Below are 14,572 nucleotides of genomic sequence, written 5' to 3' on the forward strand. Positions count from 1 at the left end.
CTATTTTCACGTCATCCAACAAATCTAAACGCCTGAGGGGTATACTACGAATGAAACTAGATCTACTCAGGCTTTTATAAAGCTAGCCAGCTTCTGTTCGCTGCACATTCCAGCTCAGGCTTCATTCGTACTACGACGGTGGAAATTGCTCGTCTGCCTGCCGCTAACTCTAGCAGGCTTGTAACTGCGCGTGCATGTCGCAAGTGGCTGGTCGAAGACCAAACTGTTTGAGACAATGCTGCAACCATCAAACCATGGGAGTGGACGTTTTACATTTAAATTTTGCCGAAATCGACATGAAAAATAAGATACAGTATCTTGCAAATTCAGCAGGCTATGATGTGAAATAGGCTAGAAGTTTATTTTATTTCCGTATTGTTAATGTTGTCTTTGATGTGCTTTGGCATGCTAATCAATGCACACGATAACCTTTTTTCCCGCTCCTATTTGGATAGTACAGTAACATTTCAACGAAGTATCTACTAACCCTAACCTTAACTATTACCCTAACCTTAACCCTTACACAAATCCTTATTATAACCCTAACTGTACCTTAGCAAGCAGTTGCTTATCAACAGATAGTTTGTTGATATTATGATCATCTGTAGAGCACGTACAGATGTGAAATCCGGACTATCCAAATAAAGTGTGACCAGCAATTTTAGTAATAGAAAAGTTTTACTGTCATGATCTTTCAAATGTATATGTGTAATGTGATAGGCATTTTAATATGACCATTTTTTTTTTACAAAACACTTTTGATTAATATAATATTTAACCGGTCATCTTTCTCAAATGAAGGAGATACTGAGTGAGGGAATCTGATTCCATTGGTGCACAACACGCAGCTCAGTCATCTCATTGAGGGTAAGTCAGTTAGCCTGAACCCTGGAGAAGGTTAGTTCTGAAGCATGCATTGCCATAGAAATGGCTGGCTAAAAGGTGAGCCACTTTCGTATGACCGGTTATCAGAGTTGACCTCGCTAACTCAAACCTGATTCGTAGTATACCCCTCTGGAGTTTGCTAAAAAGCATTGGCACTTGGATTGGAACCGGTGCTTTGGTCAGATGACATGAAAATAGAGCTCCTTGGCCACGCACACCAGTGGTGGGTTTTACATCAAAAGAAATATACATATTCAGAAAATAAACCCCATACCTAGTGTAAAATATGGTGGTGGATCTTTGGTGTTATGTAGGCTGGCCCACTTCTCTCACCAGCTCTGCCTACTGAGACTTCTCCCTACAGGGCAGTCAGATGCCAGCTTTCTCTACCTTTCAGCCAGTATAAACCTGTAGTTAATGATGACGACCAATGGCCAGAGCTTCTGTTGAAGTAATCTGCAGACCATTAGGGCTGAGCCTAGCAGGCCAGATGATCTGTCAACCTCCTCCCACCACCCCGCTGTGTTCCTCTCTTCTGTCTGGCAGCTCTACATGCCCCTGGAACACAAAACCACATCCCTTTCATGTACTGGTAGTACCTGTAGCGATATTACTCAATTTCCCCCCACAACACATCCACCACCACTTCCATTGTCAGCCAGTCCAGGTTGTGAGGATGCATTTAAACTGATGTCAGTGTCTGAGATTCCAGCTGTAGGCATGAGAGAGAATCAGGATGGATGTTCTTTAACGGTGACGCCAGGGGGAAAAAATAGAAGTGTGAATGGAAATGTTGTTTGAACAATAAGTGTTGTGAACAAGTCCCACTCCCACCAGTGCCAGACCTCATCGAAATAAAAGCTCAGTAATCTAATCACTGTGCTGACCAAAAATGAATCTGTCATGCTGGGTTTTTTATCCAATGGCGGACTAACGTTGAAACTCAGAAAAATGAGTTGAATATTGATCAATGGAGGCCCTCCCCAGGGTACTTGTTGCCCTCTAGCTGAGATTGCTGGAAGAGAAATGGCCCACTAGTTTCATTAGCATTTTGCAATAAACAACGTGTGGGTTGCCAAAACCATGCCAGAGTGAAGCCAGATGAGCATAAGAAGAGCCCTTCCTGGTTGTCTTTGCACAGGCGTATCTCCCTGCATTTCTGTACACCATGTCATATCATGCCATAAAAAGGGATTTGTGGCTTGGCAGAGCTCCAGAAGACAAGCCATTTAAAATGTCCCCACACTTAGCAGAGGATGCCATTTACTCACATTCACCGTGCTTTGAAGCAGAGTGGAACCGACGTCGTCCTCTTCACACTCAATAATATCAGTCTCCCACAGTAAAGGGCGAGTTACTTTAGTAATTCACATGCGGTTTTATCTCCTTTGTCCCGTCTTTTGACTCTGCTCTAGAGAGTGCGGGGAACTTTGTAAGAAAATCAATAGTAATTGATTCTTGAGGGCTGGAGTAGCAGGTAGGAATTCACGGTAAAAGCTCTGGGAAGACGTAGACAGAGAGGCAGTAGTGAAGGAGTGCAGGAACCTGGGCTTAATATGCATGTGGCAGCTCAGCTAAAGGTCAGCAACATGAACCTGTCTGTAGCTACAAATTATTAAAGATGGTCACCGCACCGGGCGCACAGTTACTAAGGGCCCAGAGATAAGCCAAGTTACACTACTGGCTCACCTTCTCTGATGTAGGGTGGTCGAGGGGGGCAGCACACAACTCTGAGAAATAGTAGCAATCATGTCACAATTTTATTGGATTCCCAAGTGTCTTGCTCATAGCTGGTCTGAAGTACAGTAAAACATTGTAAAGCAGATTATCTATAGAGATGATCTACTGTAGGGAATGTAGTTTGAACAAAAATTTATGATTTTAGGAAGCATGTGCCACCCTGGGTACAATCCATTTTTTCGGCAGTCTTGAACTCTCTGGTAATTTCTCTCTAAGGAGTCTTTTTTTGTTTCCTCCCTCATCTCCACTATCCATAACAGTGCTTGTCATTGCTAGTTAGTCCACATCAATCTGTCACATCAATGTCAGGATATTCTTTCTTTCTCCTCTTGTACTTTCTCACACTACTTGTTTGTTAGCCTCTCTTCCCCAACACTAGTCAATCAGCCCTTCACAGGCTGACATTCAGAACAAGATAGCTACAGACACTTGCCATTGAAAACGTCAACATGGAGAGAGGGACTGTTTGATCTCATTTGGAAGATTTCTCTGCTGTGACGGGGTCTAGCGGGTCACAGCTGACAGCTCCCAGATTGATGGCTGACATCCTCCTTACTGCTGCTGCTGTGTGTGTGTGTGTGTGTGTGTGTGTGTGTGTGTGTGTGTGTGTGTGTGTGTGTGTGTGTGTGTGTGTGTGTGTGTGTGTGTGTGTGTGTGTGTGTGTTGGAAAACTATTCCCAGTGGTGGTGTGGAACCCCTGGCTGAAGGCCATGTGATATCCCTAATTATGACCACTGAATGGCACTCAGCATGGTGAGGCCTTCATCTAAACCTCCAACCTGGACTCAGTGGTATACGTAACATAGTAAACCAAAATCCGGTATTCTCAAATTAGGATGAAATGTTACTTATGGTATGAATTAATTTGTGGATGTCCATCATCCATTTTGTATGATATGTAACGAATTACAATTAATATGATATGTTGTGAATTACAATTATTATGATATGTTACGAATTGCAATTCTTATATGTTACGACTTACAATTTGTTGTGGCTAACTTTAGCTAGGTGGCTAACATTAGCTAGCTAGGGATTCCATTTAGGGTTAAGGTTAGGAGTTAGGTTAAAGGGTTATGGTTAAATCAAATCAAATCAAATTTATTTATATAGCCCTTCGTACATCAGCTGATATCTCAAAGTGCTGTACAGAAACCCAGCCTAAAACCCCAAACAGCAAGCAATGCAGGTGTAGAAGCACGGTTAGGTTAAAGTGTTAAGGTTTTGTTTAGGAGAAGGGTTAGCTAACATGCTAAGTAGTGCAAAGTATCTAAAAAGTAGTAAGTAGTTGCAAAGTTGCAAATTAGCTAAAGTTGTCCATAATGCAGTTTGAACATGCAACCTTTAGGTTGCTAGACGTTTGGCATAAGTAACCTTCTGTCTTATGTAACCATACCAAACGTAACATATCATGCTAATTTGAGTGTCTAGTGAGATTCTTGTTTACCATGGTACTTCTACGTCTAGTCTCAGAAGCTGTATACCACCTGAAAAAGAGCTACCACACTAGCAAAAACAACATGTAACATATATTGATAATGCCCTGGTACAATTTCCTTCACAAGTCTATCTGGTGTTATCTGAAGAAACAAATACACAAAGATTAACCCAGCGTAGAGACATAGACAGACTGTTTGTTACTGATTGCGATCTTTACCATCCAAACCATGGACTGATTTTAATATAGATTTGCTGGCACATGAACGGGCCAAATAGCAATGCCATGGTGTTCTACTTTCAAGAGGTTTGTTTTCTTTGAGATAGAAAATAATCTGTTCACACACAATCGGTTCCCCACAATTATAGAATGATCTTTGGAATAATTTGCAATAATCCCAAATGTCACTTAAATTTATATTTCTCAAAGAGTAAGATTGCATTTCAGCCAGTACATATCTTATATATTCAAATATAGAAAATAGTAACTCAATAAATAACAAGGAGTACCGTTACCGAGTCAATGTGCAGGGGTACGAAATAGTTTAGGTAATATGTACATGTAGCTAGGGGTAAAAGTGACTAGACAATCAGGATAGATTTTCCTGTATTAAAGTTAACGCTTTAACCTAACACCTAACCTTAACTCTAACCCCTAGCCTAGCTAATGTTAGCCAGCTAGCTAATGTTAGCATTAGCGACCTAGCCACCTAGCTAACGTTAGCCACAACAAATTGGAATTCGTAACATATCATACGTTTTGCAAATTCGTAATGTATTGTACATTTTGCAAATTTGTAACATATTTTACATTTTGCTAAATCGTAACACATCATACTAAATGGAGGGTCTCGGATTTACCTACAGAATAACACAAAATGTTCTGAGACCAGATTTGTATTTTGTCAGTGATTTACAAAGTCTCACCTCACCTGCTCTCCTGCACACAGGTCTGCTGTATGATGATCAATCAGGGAGATCTGTCTGGATACCTACCAGGCCTCCCCAGTCTAATGGAGCAACCAAGTGGTGTGGTAGATAGCGCTTCAGAGGTTCTTTCTGGTGTTCCCTACCACCACCAACAACAACACCAACTACAGTCATACACAGTGAATATATTGTATTGGTTCTGCTGCTGGGTACACACAACGTGTGATTAACGTTCCATGTTTCTCTTCCTGCTGTGTTGGTAGTGAGCATGCTGCTTGTGCTGCTGAGCGATCAAACAGGTATGATAACCCTCAATAACACAGGTCAGAGGATGCAGATCTCCACAGATGGGATACTCAATAGGTTTTCAATTGCTCCGACCTCAGGTTTCAACGACTTTGACAGCCGTGTGAGATGCTCTCACTCACGGCGATAAGAATTACCTGGACCTGCCAATCAGACGAGGCGAGGTCAGCTTCTCTGTGTGAGATTTGTTTATGACAACAGAGATTATGTTCTGCCAACAATCTAACAGCACAAACAATGATGCTGTTGGCTTGGCAACTTTCCTACTCTGTCACATCGTTTGAGGCTTTTTTGGCCCATTATATTACCTGTATGAGGATGTTTTTTCTTTGTGCATTTGCAGGCAAGTCTGTCTTTGAGATTCACAACAAATGCACTGTCTTGATGCATTAGTATTGCATTGTAAAACAAATCAACATTTAGCACATACCAAAATAGTAGTGTTTCACTGAAAGGTTAGTATGCAAGGCAAGGGTAGAGCAAGAGAACAATCCTTATCTACAGTATGAAAGGATAGCACTATACAGTATGTACCCTGACAACCACTGTCGCTGCACTGCAAATATAGACTGAGGCTAATGAAAAACGAATAGAAAGAAGCAGCCATTGATTTGATCAACCATTGCCGAATGAATGATGTCATTTCTAAGTTCTCTGATCGTGGTCTCAAGGCTCATACCTCTACCCTCCTTCTCCGTTGTTGTTCCAGAGGAATGGAAAACCATATTTTAGAATAACTGCTGTGCCATATTGCCTCCATGAATCCTTTTTATCATGATACATTGCTCCAGGAGTGCAGCAGCTAATACAAATATGAAACCAGATGCCCTCCTCGTAATCTGTTCCACCATTATTTATTTATAAATGAACATTCTCCAACTGTGCAAAAATTTCTCAGGGCTTAGGAGAATGAGCTAATGGTTCGGTTGCTTTATTATTACGTGTCAAACGAATAAAGGTGTTACTAAGTCATATTTTTATTTCTGTCTTTCCCATTCCCCCATGACTACTGTAATTGGAGAATTCCCCCTAAATATGAGCAGCAGAATTCCACACTGGTTAGAGTAGAGGTGTCAACTCATGCCCCAGGGGCCGTATTCAGTCTTCAATGAGGTTTGAATGTCCGCACTGAAAATGGATTATATTTCCTCGCTGTCAAAATCTGCCCAAAAATTCCTCTATCCATAGTTTTGGAATTTCCGATGCTCCCTGACTGTCTAGCTTTCATTTTGGTGATTATTAGCGAGCTGGAAACAGTCAAGAAACTGTATGAATGTAGGTCCATTATCATTACTACACTGTTTCCATTTAGTTTTAGTAATTTTAAAGTATATTAGTAGTTTGTCCCACCCCTCAATTTTTCTTTTTTTTTCTTTTTTTCTTTTTACTCAAACCACCCATGGTCCGGATTGGACCCCGGGTGTTTGAAACCCCTGGGCTAGATTGTTAAATCTTTGGAGGCACAGGGACCCCGAATAAAGTGATTCCATTTCCCATTACCTGGAGCTGTTCGGTTATTGAATTCTGCACACTGTGTGTTTCTAAATGTGGTTCAAAGTTGGATTCTCAAGGTGTCCTTGTTAAGATTTTGTACTATGAATACACCAAAGGAGATAGAGAACACACCATCATAAGATCACTGTTTGCTAAATCTATTCGTGACAATGAGAATAGGAACTGGTAAGATAGCAGAAACAGATCTGGGACTCAATGTTGTTAATTATCCAATATAAAATCAATTCAACTATCAAAGTGGCCAGAGGCCTATACAAGAATGCTGCCAAATCAGCTGGCAGGTCAGGCGGGCATAATGTAACCAAGATGGGCAACACACACCATGCACACACCAAACAATTCACCTGAAGACATTTCTTAGTCTTTGACCAAAAGTGAGTTCTTATTTGCTTATTTTATACAAATATATACATTTTGTTCACTGTGTATTTGATTTCTTTCATAGTCTACTTATTTATCAGATGATCTGTTTGAACATTACTTTTGATGTTTTACTGCTCTATTGTTAGCCTATGCAATTAGCATTTAGTATATTCTATCTGCTACCAACATGTTTTGTTGTTAACCTATGTTAGGTCACAGGGCAACTGATACCAACTGCTTTTATGTTTGTTGATTATGTGGATTATATACAGTGGGGCAAAAAAGTATTTAGTCAGCCACCAATTGTGCAAGTTCTCCCACTTAAAAAGATGAGAGAGGCCTGTAATTTTCATCATATGTACACTTCAACTATGACAGACAAAATGAGAAAGAAAAATCCAGAAAATCACATTGTAGGATTTTTAATGAATTTATTTGCAAATTATGGTGGAAAATAAGTATTTGGTCACCTACAAACAAGCAAGATTTCTGGCTCTCACAGACCTGTAGCTTCTTCTTTAAGAGGCTCCTCTGTCCTCCACTCGTTACCTGTATTAATGGCACCTGTTTGAACTTGTTATCAGTATAAAAGACACCTGTCCACAACCTCAAACAGTCACACTCCAAACTCCACTATGGCCAAGACCAAAGAGCTGTCAAAGGACACCAGAAACAAAATTGTAAACCTGCACCAGGCTGGGAAGACTGAATCTGCAATAGGTAAGCAGCTTGGTTTGAAGAAATCAACTGTGGGAGCAATTATTAGGAAATGGAAGACATACAAGACCACTGATAATCTCCCTCGATCTGGGGCTCCACGCAAATTCTCACCCCGTGGGGTCAAAATTATCACAAGAACGGTGAGCAAAAATCCCAGAACCACACGAGGGGACCTAGTGAATGACCTGCAGAGAGCTGCGACCAAAGTAACAAAGCCTACCATCAGTAACACACTACGCCGCCAGTTGACTCAAATCCTGCAGTGCCAGACGTGTCCCCCTGCTTAAGCCAGTACATGTCCAGGCCCGTCTGAAGTTTGCTAGAGAGCATTTGGATGATCCAGAAGAAGATTGGGAGAATGTCATATGGTCAGATGAAACCAAAATAAAACTTTTTGGTAAAAACTCAACTCGTCGTGTTTGGAGGACAAAGAATGCTGAGTTGCATCCAAAGAACACCATACCTACTGTGAAGCATGGGGGTGGAAACATCATGCTTTGGGGCTGTTTTTCTGCAAAGGGACCAGGACGACTGATCCGTGTAAAGGAAAGAATGAATGGGGCCATGTATCGTGAGACTTTGAGTGAAAACCTCCTTCCATCAGCAAGGGCATTGAAGATGAAACGTGGCTGGGTCTTTCAGCATGACAATGATCCCAAACACACCGCCCGGGCAACGAAGGAGTGGCTTCGTAAGAAGCATTTCAAGGTCCTGGAGTGGCCTAGCCAGTCTCCAGATCTCAACCCCATAGAAAATCTTTGGAGGGAGTTGAAAGTCCGTGTTGCCCAGCAACAGCCCCAAAACATCACTGCTCTAGAGGAGATATGCATGGAGGAATGGGCCAAAATACCAGCAACAGTGTGTGAAAACCTTGTGAAGACTTACAGAAAACGTTTGACCTCTGTCATTGCCAACAAAGGGTATATAACAAGGTATTGAGATAAACTTTTGCTATTGACCAAATACTTATTTTCCACCATAATTTGCAAATAAATTCATTAAAAATCCTACAATGTGATTTTCTGGATTTTTCTTTCTCATTTTGTCTGTCATAGTTGAAGTGTACCTATGATGAAAATTACAGGCCTCTCATCTTTTTAAGTGGGAGAAATGGCACAATTGGTGGCTGACTAAATACTTTTTTGCCCCACTGTACACTACATGATCAAAATTATGGGGATTTCCCTTCACTGGAACTAAGGGGCCTAGGCCGAACCATGAAAACAGCCCCAGACCGTTATTCCTCCTCCACCAAACTTGACAGTTGGCACTATGCATTGGGGCAGGTAGCGTTCTCTTGGCATCCGCCAAACCCAGATGGTGAAGTGTGATTCATCACTCCAGAGAAAGAGTTTCCACTGCTCCAGAGTTCAATGGCAGTGAGCTTTACACCACTCCAGCTGACGCTTGGCATTGATCTTAGGCTTGTGTGCGGCTGCTCGGGCACGGAAACCCATTTCATGAAGCTCCCGACGAACAGTTCTTGTGCTGTCGTTGCTTCCAGAGGCAGTTTGGAACTCGGTAGTGAGTGTTGCAACCAAGGGCAGACTATTTTTACGTGCTACGCACTTAAGCACTCAGTGGTCCCGTTCTGTGAGCTTGTGTGGCCTACCACTTTGCAGCTGAGCCGGTGATGCTCCTAGATGTTTCCACTTCACAATAACAGCACTTACAGTTGACCAGGGCAGCACTAGCAGGGCAGAAATTTGACTTGTTGGAAAGGTGGCATCATATCACGGTTCCACGTTGAAAGTCACTGATCTCTTCAGTAAGGCCATTCTACTGCCAATGTTTGTCTATGGCTGTGTGCTCGATTTTATACACCTGTCAGCAACGGGTATGGCTGAAATAGCCAAATCCACTAATTTGAAGGGATGCCCACATACTTTTGTATATATAGTGTAACAGCCACCTGTTTCAATCTGCCCACAGGACTATACTAGGTCACTAAATCCTGTTGTTACCTGAAACGAGTCTGAGCAAGATGATGTTGATGTTGTCATGGGAAGATAGAGCTCTCTGTCAGAGGTGGAGGACGTTGACTGTAAGAAGATGTTCAGTTTGTCATCCAGCCTCCATAAACATAGACACTCAAAATGCAAATGCTCAATGTGCTCCTTGTTAATGACCCAGTCGTAAACACTAACTCCCCCTCACACATTTGCATCTTCAACATAACCTGCAGCAGGCTTGGCCAGTAAATTGGTACTTCAATACATTTGTCAGTAAGAGGCATTTTCTCATTACTTTTATGAAGATGCAGCTGCTTGCTCGCTGCAGCACAACAAGGAGGAACAAGAGGAAGTGACCCGCAGGAAGTTGTGATAAATCAGAACATATTAATACTGTCAAAGTAACCTCTCACTGAAAACAAATCAAAGTTTGTTTGCATACATAGATTTGCAGATGTTTTCGTAGATGCAGGGAAATGCTTATGTTTCTAGCTCCAACAGTGCAGTAATACCTAAATATACACGCATGATCCAAAAATTTTAAACGTATCAGAACGAGCAATTTCAGAAAAAGCAATGTAGGAGTCCAGAATATACAGTTGAAGTCGGATGTTTATATACACTTAGGTTGGAGTCATTATAACTCGTTTTTCAACCACTCCACAAATTTCTTGTTAACAAACTATAGTTTTGGCAAGTCGGTTAGGACATGTACTTTGTGCATGACACAGGTAATTTTTCCAACAATTGTTTACAGACAGATTATTTCACTTGTAATTTACTGTATCACAATTCCAGTGGGTCAGAAGTTTACATACACTAAGTTGACTGTGCCTTTAAACAGTTTGGAAAATTCCTGAAAAGTATGTCATGGCTTTAGAAGCTTCTGATAGGCTAATTGAGATAATTTGAGTCAATTGGATGTGTACCTGTGGATGTATTTCAAGGCCTACCTTCAAACTCAGTGCCTCTTTGCTTGACATCATGGTAAAATTAAAATAAATCATCCAAGACCTCAGAAAAAAATTGTAGACCTCCACAAGTCTGGTTCATCCTTGGGAGCAATTTCAAAATGCCTGAAGGTACCACATTCATCTGTACAAACAATAGTATGTAAGTGTAAACACCATGGGACCACGCAGCCGTCACACCGCTCAGGAAGGAGATGCGTTCTGTCTCCTAGAGATGAACATACTTTGGTGGGAAAAGTGCAAATCAATCCCAGAACAACAGCAAAGGACCTTGTGAAGATGCTGGAGGAAACAGGTACAAAAGTATCTATATCCACAGTGAAACGAGTCCTATATCGACATAACCTGAAAGGCCATTCAGCAAGGAAGAAGTCACTGCTCCAAAACCACCATAAAAAAGCCAGACTACGGTTTGCAACTGCACATGGAGACAAAGATCGTACTTTTTGGAGAAATGTCCTCTGGACTAATGAAACAAAAATAGATATTTTTGGCCATAATGACCATTGTTATGTTTGGAGGAAAAAGGGGGAGGCTTGCAAGCCGAAGAACACCATCCCAACCGTGAAACACGGGGGTGGCATCATCATGTTTTGGGGGTGATGTGCTGCAGGAGGGACTGGTGCACTTCACAAAATTGATGGCATCATGAGGATGGAAAATTATGTGGATATATTGAAGCAACATCTCAAAACATCAGTCAGGAAGTTAATGCTTGGTTGCAAATGGGTCTTACAAATGGACACTGACCGCAAGCATACTTCCAAAGTTGTGGAAAAATGGCTTAAGGACAACAAAGTCAAGGTATTGAGTGGCCATCACAAAGCCCTGACCTCAGTCCTACAGAAAATTTGTGGGCATAACTGAAAAAGCTTGCGTGAGCAAGGAGGCTACAAACCTGACTCAGTTTCACCAACTCTGTCAGGAGGAATGGGACAAAATTAACCAAACTTATTGTGGGAAGCTTGTGGAAGGCTACCCAAAACGTTTGACCCAAGTTAAACAATTTAAAGGCAATACTACCAAATACTTATTGAGTGTATGTAAACATCTGACCCACTGGGAATGTGATGAAAGAAATAAAAGCTGAAATAAATCATTCTCTCTACTATTTTTCTGACATTTCACATTCTTAAAATAAAGTGGTGATCCTAACTGACCTAAGCAGGGAATTTTTATTAGGATTAAATGTCAGGAATTGTGAAACTGAGTTTAAATGTATTTGGCTAAGATGTATGCAAACTTTCGACTTCAACTGTATATATACACTGAGTGTACAAAACAAGAAGGAACACCTTCCTAATAATGAGTTGCACCCCCTTTTGCGCTCAGAACAACCTCAATTCGTCAGGGACATGGACTCTACAAGGTTTTGAAAACGTTCCACAGGGATGCTGGCCCATGTTAACTCCAGTTGTGTCAAGTTGGCTGGTAGTGAATCTCTACTCCGACTAGCTCGTTCCATCTCATACCACAGATGCTCAATTGGATTGAGATCTGGTGACTGGGCAGGCCCCTGCAGTAAGCTTAATTCACAATCATGTTCATTGAACCATTCCTGGACAAACCTAGCCTTGTGGCATGGGGCATTATACTGCTGAAAAAATCCAATAGCAGGTGGATACACTGCTGCCATGAAGGGATGCACCTGATTGGCAATGATGTTCAGATATCCTGTGGCATTCAAACGTTGCTCCACTTTTATCAAGGGACCCAATGTGAGTCATGAAAACAACCCCCACACCATCACACCACCCCCACCAGCCTGCAATGTTGACACGTGGCATGATGGATGCATGTAGTGATGTGGTTTTCTCCATACCCTAGTCCTCCCATCAGCGTGAAACGTCAGGAACCGGGTTTCATCAGACCAGGCAATGTTTTTCCAATTCTCCAGTGTCCAGTGTTTTTGTTCCTTAGCCCACTGCAACTGCAGTTTCTTTATTTGTTTAAAGAAGTGGAACTCTGCAAGGTCGTCGGCTGCCATACCCCATTCGTTTCAAGGTACGTGAAGTTGTGCATTCTTTTATGGGTCTTTGGGCACTAATGTTGTACTGGACTGTCAGATGACTAACTGTAGCCCATCTGTTGCTCTGCACAATTCGTGTCAGCCTCCTTTGTCCTCTTTCATCAATGACCTGTTTTCGACTGCTGCCTGCAGTTTCCCTTGATACACCAAGTTTCCCTTGATACACCTGGGAAACTGTTGAGCATGAAAAACCCAGCAGCATTGCAGTTCTCGACACACTCAAACCGGTGCTTCTGGCACCTACTACCATACCCTGTTCAAAGGCACTTAAATCTTTTGTCTTGCCCATTCACCCTCTGAACGGCACACATACACAATCCATGTTTCAATTGTCTCAAGACTTAAAAATCCACGGAGGGCAGAGTGTCTGCAGGTTTCCGCTCCTCCCTTGTACTTGATTGATAAATTAAAAACTCGAATTAATAAGGAACTCCCCACACCTGGTTTTCTAGGGCTTAATTGAAAATAAAAAACTAAAACCTGCAGACACTAGGCCCTTCATGGAATGAGTTTGACACCCCTGGTGTATATAAATGGTGTGTATAGACCAGTGGTTCCAAACCTCTCCTCTTGGACCCCCAAACGTTTCACAATTTTCTTGTAACCCTGAACTATCTCACCTGATTCAACTAGTCAAGGGCTTGATGATTAGTTGACCATTTGAATCATGTGTGCTAGCGCTTGAATATATCACATACATGGAATTGATGGGGATCCCTGAGGAGAGGTTTGAGAACCACTTGTATAGACAGTTTGGACAGTACAGTATATGAATCGAAAAAGTGTGTACAGCAGTATTTATACAGGATGAGCCATGACTAGAATAAAGTATATACATTAAAAGTGGGTAAAAAAAGTATGTAAACATTGTTAAAGTGACAAGTGTGCAACGTCTCTCTATACATGGGGCAGAGGTCTCTAAGGTGCACGGCGGAGTCCCGAGCGTTAGCCGGTTACGGACAGTGTCACTAGCTGGCTGGCAAGTGATGGCTGTTGAACAGTCTGATGATCTGGAGATAGAAGCTGTTTTTAAGTCTCTCGGTCCCGGCTTTGATACACCTGTACTGTCTCCGTCTGGTAGATGGCAGCAAGGTGAACAGGCCATCGCTCTGGTGGCTGAGGCCCTTGATGATCTCCTTGGCCTTCCTATGACTCCTGGTGCTGAAGATGTCCTGGAGGCCAGGCAATGTGCCCCCGGTGATGCGTTGGGCTGAACAAACCATTCTCTGGAGAGCCATGCGGTTGAGGGCGGTGCAGTTGCCATACCAGTCGGTGATGCAGCCTGACAGAATGCTCTCGATGGTGCTTCTGTGGAAGTTCGTGAGGGTCTTATGGGCCATGATGAATTTCTTCAGCCTTCTGAGGGTTAAGAGGTGCTATTGCTTCAGGTCCTTGGTCCTTGGTGATGTGCATGCTAAGGAACTTGAGTATTTTGACCCTCTCCACTGAGAGGCTCTCAGTCTGATTCAAGGAAAAAGTAACACTTTTAATTGGTGTGTTTGCCTTATATTATATTATATTTAGACTGTGGACATTAGATTCTGTTTGCAAGCTTAGGCTGTAAAAGGAGAAAGTAAAGCAAGGGTATTTTATCTTAGATTTTACAACAAGGTTCAGGGTTGTTTTGATATGATTGTGTGTTGTTAATTTGCAGTAGCTATTACCATGGTCATGTTATTGTTTCTAGCCTTGGTTGCTCATACCATAACTCCAAGATCAGCAAG

This window comes from Salvelinus alpinus, chromosome 1 (assembly GCF_045679555.1).
Source record: "Salvelinus alpinus chromosome 1, SLU_Salpinus.1, whole genome shotgun sequence".
Classification (NCBI taxonomy): domain Eukaryota; kingdom Metazoa; phylum Chordata; class Actinopteri; order Salmoniformes; family Salmonidae; genus Salvelinus; species Salvelinus alpinus.